The sequence below is a fragment of the Pleurodeles waltl genome, chromosome 4_1 (genome assembly GCF_031143425.1).
Source record: "Pleurodeles waltl isolate 20211129_DDA chromosome 4_1, aPleWal1.hap1.20221129, whole genome shotgun sequence".
NCBI classification, from domain to species: domain Eukaryota; kingdom Metazoa; phylum Chordata; class Amphibia; order Caudata; family Salamandridae; genus Pleurodeles; species Pleurodeles waltl.
This window is the reverse complement of record NC_090442.1, coordinates 351,009,372-351,016,824: the sequence shown is the minus strand read 5'-3', so window position 1 is coordinate 351,016,824 and position 7,453 is coordinate 351,009,372.

Genomic DNA, 7,453 nt, shown 5'->3' with positions numbered 1-7,453 from the left:
GACAGCCCTCAAACTCTACCACGGACAGTTGAGAGAATGGAAGAAACAAAACCTTAATCTCACACATCGAATCAAGCTCCAATAACAGCAAAGAACTCTTCAACATCATCGAATAATTCTCCAACCCCTCAGCTGCAAAAACATTACACCCTCACAGGAACTCTGCAACAATCTTGCAAACTTCTTCCACAATAAGATCGCTAGCATCTATGTAAACTTCAAACCCCAGCCCAAGGCCATCGACTTCAAGCAATAAGACAGACCCTTGCTACCACCACAGAGATCTGATGACTAACTGAATGGAGACAGTTCTCCCTACAGGACACTGCCTGAATCATAACCTTGGTCCACTCTTGGGGCTCCGAATGACCCATGCCCTCACTGCATATTCAACCTAGGTGAAGCCAGAATCAGCCATGACTCACTACCTTGTTTAACATCTAGCTTGCCAAGGCCACCTTCCCTTAGGACTGGCAACACATAGAAGTCACTGCACTACTAATGAAAACATCAGCAGACCGTAGCTATCTCAACTATCAAGTGATCTCCCTGCTCCCATTCCAGGCCAAAGTATTACAAAAAGCCATCAACCAATAACTCTCATCTGTAATTGAACTTCATACTTGACTCCTCTTAATCTGGATTCTGCACCAACCACAGCACTGAGACAGCTCTCATTGCAGCTTCTGACAACACCGAGCCCTACTCGACCAAGAAGAGAGTGCAGCTCTGGTCCTCCTAGACCTTTCTGCAGCCTTTGATACAGTCTCCCACTCATCACAAGGCTGCACAACATCCAAGGAGCAGCTCACAGATGGACTGCCTCTTTCATCACCGGAAGGATGCAAAATGTCCACCTTCTCACCTTCACCTCTGAATCCAAAGAAATCATCTGTGGAGTACCCAAAGGATCCCTGGCCAGCCCTCCTCCTTCAAAACTTATATGACACCTCTGGTCAGCAGCATAAAAACCCATAGATTCAACATCAGATCCTAAGCCAACTGCACATAACTCTTCCTCCCCGAAACACCTCCAAGACCAACTTCCACAACTGTGTGACAGAGGTCGCAAATTATATGAAGGACAACTGCCTGAAGTTAAACGCAAACAAGGCAGGGGTCATGATCTTTGGAATGAAAAGCTGCCCATGGGACTTATACTGGTGGCCATCGGAACTGACCTGCTCCTACCCCCACTGACACCTCTAAGAACCTTGCCATTATTCAGGAGAACAAGCTATCCATGATGACTCAGGACAACTCTGTATCCTCCCTGTGCTACTTCATTCCCCAAATGCTTTGTAAGATATTGAAATGGCTACCCCAAAGCTTAAGGCACACCATCACCCAGGTCCTCATCTCCAGTGACTGGATTTATGGCAAGGCTCTCCTAGCAAGGAGCGCAGCTCACTTCCTCCAACGACTATAGACCATACAGATAGCAGCAGCCAGACTCTACTTGGATTTCTCCAGACAAAGGCACATCACATCACCCCCTTACCTCTACTCGGTCCCTGGGACAGAAAAGATGACATTTCAAGCTCCTGACCCACACATACAGGGCCCTATACAACTCCAGACCCACCTACTGTACCTATCATTTGAACTCCCATCAGCCCACCAGACACCTCCACTCCACTTCCTTTCCCTTTCCCTTCCCTTTCTCTAACCCCACCCCTCCACATCTAACATAGCAGATGCAGGGTTCTCTCATTCTCCTACCTAGCAGCAAAGACATGGAGTGAGCTACCCTTTTTTATCTCTGGACCTCCCCATCCCTTCCAGAGTTCTGAAAGTCCCTGTAGAGCTGGTTATTTGGCTAATCAACTGGATCTGGTCAGCGCCTGGATACCCTCACAGGTGACAAGAAGTGCTCTCCAAATCTATTGATTGAATGATTGGAAGGTGAGCGAGGTGGAGCCTAGCTGTCTGGGTGGATGGTAGAGTTAAGGTCAGTGGTTGAGGTATACTGGTCCAATGCTGTGGAGGGATTTGTAGGCATGAACAAACAGCATGAATTGGCAACATTTCTGGATGAGTAGCCAGTGTACTTCAGTGTTGTAGGAAGTGCTCAAGGGAACGTCGAGGATGAGTTTAGCGGTGGTGTTTTGGATGATTTGAATTCTTTGCATTAGCTGGTTGGAGATGCTGAAGTAGTGCACGTTGCCCTAGTCAAGTCTTCTGGTTATGAAGACCTGGGAGACCATGCGTCTTGTGTGCGTAGGGAGCCATTTGAAGATTTTGCAAACCATTCAGAGAATGAGGCAGCAGGATGCTGCAACAACATTAACCAGTTTATCCATTGTGAGTCTGTCATCTAGGATGATGCCAAGGTTTCTTGGTTAGTGGGGTCAGGCGTGGGATCCAGTTCTGGGGTGCACTTGTTTCCAAGGATAAGGATCTCTGGTTTGTGTTTGAGGCAGTTCTCCCTCATCCAATTGGTCACGGGGGTCATTAGTGTTATTTGCATCAATGAGGGAGAGGATGAGTGGTAGGTCATTGGCAAAGGAGACAATGTTGATGTTGTGGGCTATTATGATGCGGGCGAGGGGTGTCATGTACACATTGAAAAGGGTTGGGCTGATGGAGGATCCATGGGGATTGTCCAACACATTGAGTTCTGCTAGTGATCCATATCAGGGTAGGCCCTTGAAATCCTGAGTCATGAAGTGTAGTAATGAGAGTGCCATGGGAGACAGTCAAAGGCCACCAAGAGGTCAAAGAGGATAAGTGGTGGAATGGGATTTTATCTGTTTTTGCTAAGAGGGTGGCGGTGTCTGTGCTTTGGTTGCTGCGGAACTGCGACTGGCTAGATTGGAGGAGGTAGTGCTGTTCTAGATGTTAGGAGAGTTGCCTGTTGATCTCTTACTGGAGGCCATTGGACAGGAAAGGAAGGACTGAGAGGGGTATGTTGTTGCCGAGTTCTTTTGGGTCTGCAAAGGGTTTCGTCAGGAGTGCTGTGACTGCTGCATGTTTCCAGCCATCTAGAAAGGTTCGACAAAGGATGGAGGAGTTGATGATGGTGAGGTTGTCACTGATCAGTGTTCTTCCCGGTTTGTACATTTGGTGAGGGCAGGGGTTCCTGAATGGTCTTCATAGTTCCAGCGATGTGTTCTGTGGTGAGGGGGCTCCATATTTGTTAGATGGTGGGATCTTCCTAGTGGTGGTGTGTGTTTGTATGAGGAGGTCCTCAGCAATGTGTTGTGGTGCAAATGTAGAGTAGATCTTAAGTTTTTTGTGTATCTGACACCCACTCCATCGTGGTTAGCCTCAACTTTTAACTTTGACCTGATCTCATGTGACCAGACCCTTGCGGTTTATGCTTTGATCTTTATGGCACTAAAGCATTTAGAAATTCATAATTCCAGTTCTATTGAGTGGATTTAAGTTGTTCTGGTGTCATTTTATTCATTACATTTTACTCTATCAGTTTGGAATTTTGTGTATTTTGTTTTCACTTTATTGTGGTTTGGATGCTGCAAAAGTAGTTTACACGTTGCTTCTAAGCTAAACATGACTGCTTTTGTGCCAAGGTACCAGAGAGTTTAGTACAGGTTAATTTTGTGACTTTTGTGGTTCACCCAGATAAGGATTGTGGTTGTTGCCTGAGCTATGCTTCCCCAGCACACATCCACAAACCCAATTTCTTACTGTCAGTATATTGTTTCCTGAGCAGAGGCATGATTGTAGCATACAGTATTTCCAGTTGCCTGAGTCAATGGAGTTGTGGGGGATGGGTTTTAGTGCTTCATTGATCGGTAGGAGTCCTTTTGGTGATGTGTGGTGGGGGCAATGGTCAGATGGAGGTCCCAAGTGGGTGGTCTCCATGGTAGCAGTGATTTCAACAGAGGTGTTGGCAGGCCACTCAGTCAGGCTTTGTTCATCGACTCTGATTTGAAGTTGAATTGCAAAAGTGACAAGGTCCAGTTGAGCGTCAACGTTGCTGTGTATGTAGGCTTGTTGTAAAGGTCTTGTGAGTGGGACATGTTGCTGGAGATGGCGAGAGGAACAGAAAAATCTTTGATGGTGGTTACGCTTTCCTTACTGCTGTTTGTACTAGGGTTGATTTGTTCTGTAAGAGACGTGTGCTTGATGTTGCATATCTGCTGGTAGTAGTGTCTTAGGGACAACTTGTAGAGGTCTTTAAGTGTGGTGTCTTGACTTGTTCTCCAATTGCACTCCAGTTGCTCAGTCGTGTTTTGCCAACCTGAGTTCTTCTGTGTGCCAGTTGGCCTGTACTCAATCTCTTGTTGCTGGGCTGCACTCAAGTGGAGCCAGGTATCAGCGAATGCAGTGTTGACGCAGATATGCTAATTAGAAATCATTTAAAAATGCATATATGTTATGATTTATAAAACTTCATAGATAAATTAATCGTAGAGAAAATGAATGTGCATGTTTGAAAACGTGCCCACGGGGTACGCCAGCCACTTATACGAACTTGTACTAAAAGAACTAAAAATGCGTGAAATAATGAAAATGTGTAATAATGATGTAGATGTATAACCTATGTTTTGCATAATATCATAGAAGCTAACTTAGCCGAAGCCGTGGCCCTAGAAGTTGCTAGTGCCTATGAACTGGCCATGAACTGTGTGCTTAGCTAGAATTTTCTGCGATGTACCGATGGGCAGGAGATGATGAAGTCAATTTGATACAATTAGGTTTAGAGTAGGCTGAATGTACTTTCCCAGGACTTGAACAATAGAGGCACTGACTGAAGAGGAACATGCAACATTTTCGATACCTGGAAAGCCGGATGATGAGGACATCGTACAGTGGACCAATCCATGAACTGAGAAAGACGAAATACTTGAACTCATAGATATGTAGAATAAAATGTATTGGGTAACGTCACCTATGGAGGACTGATTGACCAATTAGGGGGATGGACTGAAAAACTCCAATAACAAATCATGACAAGGGGCAATTTAGGCAGATGCGGGAGATACGAGGGGAAAATTGATGAAGTCAAGAGACGCGGTTTGAGATTCTGTCATTGGGCTCATGCTCTTGAGAGCATGATGCATTGCTGATCGATTGATCACCTGAGGATGAAGTCTGACTTTGTTGCTGATCCATTCCGTGGATAGGTAGCTATGACAAAATTACTGATTAACTTTTATGCCTTTCTTTCTAGATACCAACTACTTTTTATAGTTTTTCTCTTAGCTAGATGTTTTCCAAATTCACGTTTTCTAAATTGTTTTTGCATGAAGTCCCGCATGCTAAATGCTAATCTGGGTTAGGTAAGCGTCCTTTGGGTGACGTTGACAGTGACAAATGATTGACTGACAGATTGCTGAACTCTGCTACTAATGCCATTATATTCATCTGTGTTGGCTAATGCTGATGCATTCGAGCATATATTTTCTCAAGTTCTAATTACATTATGTCACTGGTGGTCATTAATAAACTAATTCTGAGTTGACTGAATAAAGTTTGATCTAACCTGATGATCTAGTATTGTAACTAACAGATAAATAAAACTGATAAACCTAAAATTGATTTGAGGTTATTCATGAAATGTTGATTTATTGTCTCATGCTTAATGATTCTCTTAGTGGTTGTTGATTGATTACATTGAATAGATGTTAATCGATTACTACATAGCTAGGATACTCCATGCAATACAAAAGGTTCATCGGCCTATACGCGTCCCCTTGTAAGTTTACTTACTAAGGACCAGGCGCGCTTGCAGCAGTGATTTTGATAGCTTTCATCAAGTCAAAGTTGTGCTCAAAGAGGGAGAAAGCCCACTCCTTTTCCAACATGTTTTTCTTGCTGGAGCAGACTGTTTTAGAGGTGGTAGGTCTGATGGTGGAGGATGAGTATGCTGAAACTGATGAGGGCAGGGTCTGTCATAGTTGCTGACATTTCAACGCTGATGTTTCTTATTGAGGAGAAGATTGGGTCCAGTAGGTGTCCAGCGGTGTTGGTGAGGTTAGTAATATGCTCAGTGAGGCCAACATTTCCTGAGGTATTCTAGAAGGGCTGTAGGGTTTAGGTCAGTGCTGTTTTCAGGGTTGGAAGTCTCAAAGGAGGATGAAGGTGCTGACATTGATGAGGGGTAAGAAAGTCTGCGATGTCGCAGGCACAATTGCTGCTGTGTCCTGGTGGTCTTTATATGAGGTTTCTGCCCTGGGAGAAGTTGGCTGTGATGCATAATTTAAATGGGAGGTGTTCCATGTAGCTGGTGGTGCTATCAGTCTAAGTGATGCACTGGATGGTATCTTTAAATACCTTTTGGCTTATGAAGATGGTCTTGTCTAATGATCATGTGGCTGGCGGAGATATCATTTGTGATGTCTATGGCAGAAAGTGGGTTTAGCCATGTTTTCCAGAGGAACAGTGGGTCCAGAGGGCAGTCATGCTGTAGGTTTCATATGTGGGTTGTACTTGGTGAGTGAGTAGGTATTGATGAGCATGCATGCAAGTGTAGTGTTTGGGGGGTGTTTGGTCTGTCTGTGAGAGAGTGGAGTGCTGGGTGCTGCTGGTGTGGGAGTGGTGGGCATAGAGTGGGGGAGTGTAGGAGGCGTATGTGAATGTTCCTTCTGTGTTTGGTGTGGTGGGGCAGCAGTGTGACATGCAGTGCCCGTTGTTAAGACCCTGTTGGAATGCAGCAGCGTTTTGGTGGAAACAGGGAGAACCAGGGTTACTGGCGCTGGGCACGATCCAGCCACACCTGGGCTTGCCTTTGGTGTGCCAGCTGCACAGCCACCCTAAAGATGCAATTAAATAGGTCCTTGTAGGAGGAAGAACACAGGGTACCATGGGCAGGAAATCAGTGATGTCACATTCTTTGCAGACAGATGATGTGGAATCCGGTGAGTCACTTCCTGTGCAGATGGGACATGGTTCATTGGGAGATGTGATTAAGATACTGGTTCTCATAGAGCCCTGCCCAACTGCAGCATCAAGCTCTGCCTCATCGGCAGACAGTGAAAACCAGAAAAGTGACCAAGTTCAATGTAAAACTTTAGACTGGGGTTATCTCGGCTTGCACTTTTAACAGTAAAAACAAAGGTTTCAGCAGGAACATGATCACTGATTTTCCGAACTGGAAAGGTTTTCATCAGCTTTATCTTTGAACGTTGCCACTCTGGGCAAAATTGTGCTCCATAAAGCAGGCCAAGGGCCTTATTTAGAGTTTGGTGGACGGGATACAGCACCAAAACATGTGTAATAGCCCATCCACCATGATATAAGCACCTTAGGCTATAACACTTGTAATACAATAAATGGGACATCTGCCAGGTTTGGGAAAGTGTACTCTATTTAGCAAACTCTAAATAAGGTCATAAATACCATGATAAAATCCTTGACCCACTTGGCATACCCTTACCTCTGTTTCATCATTATCAGACTGAAATCATGCCCAGGGCTTGATTAGAGATAAATTGATACTTTTCTCAATTAGTTTGGAAAAACAATTATTTTCCTCTATAAACTT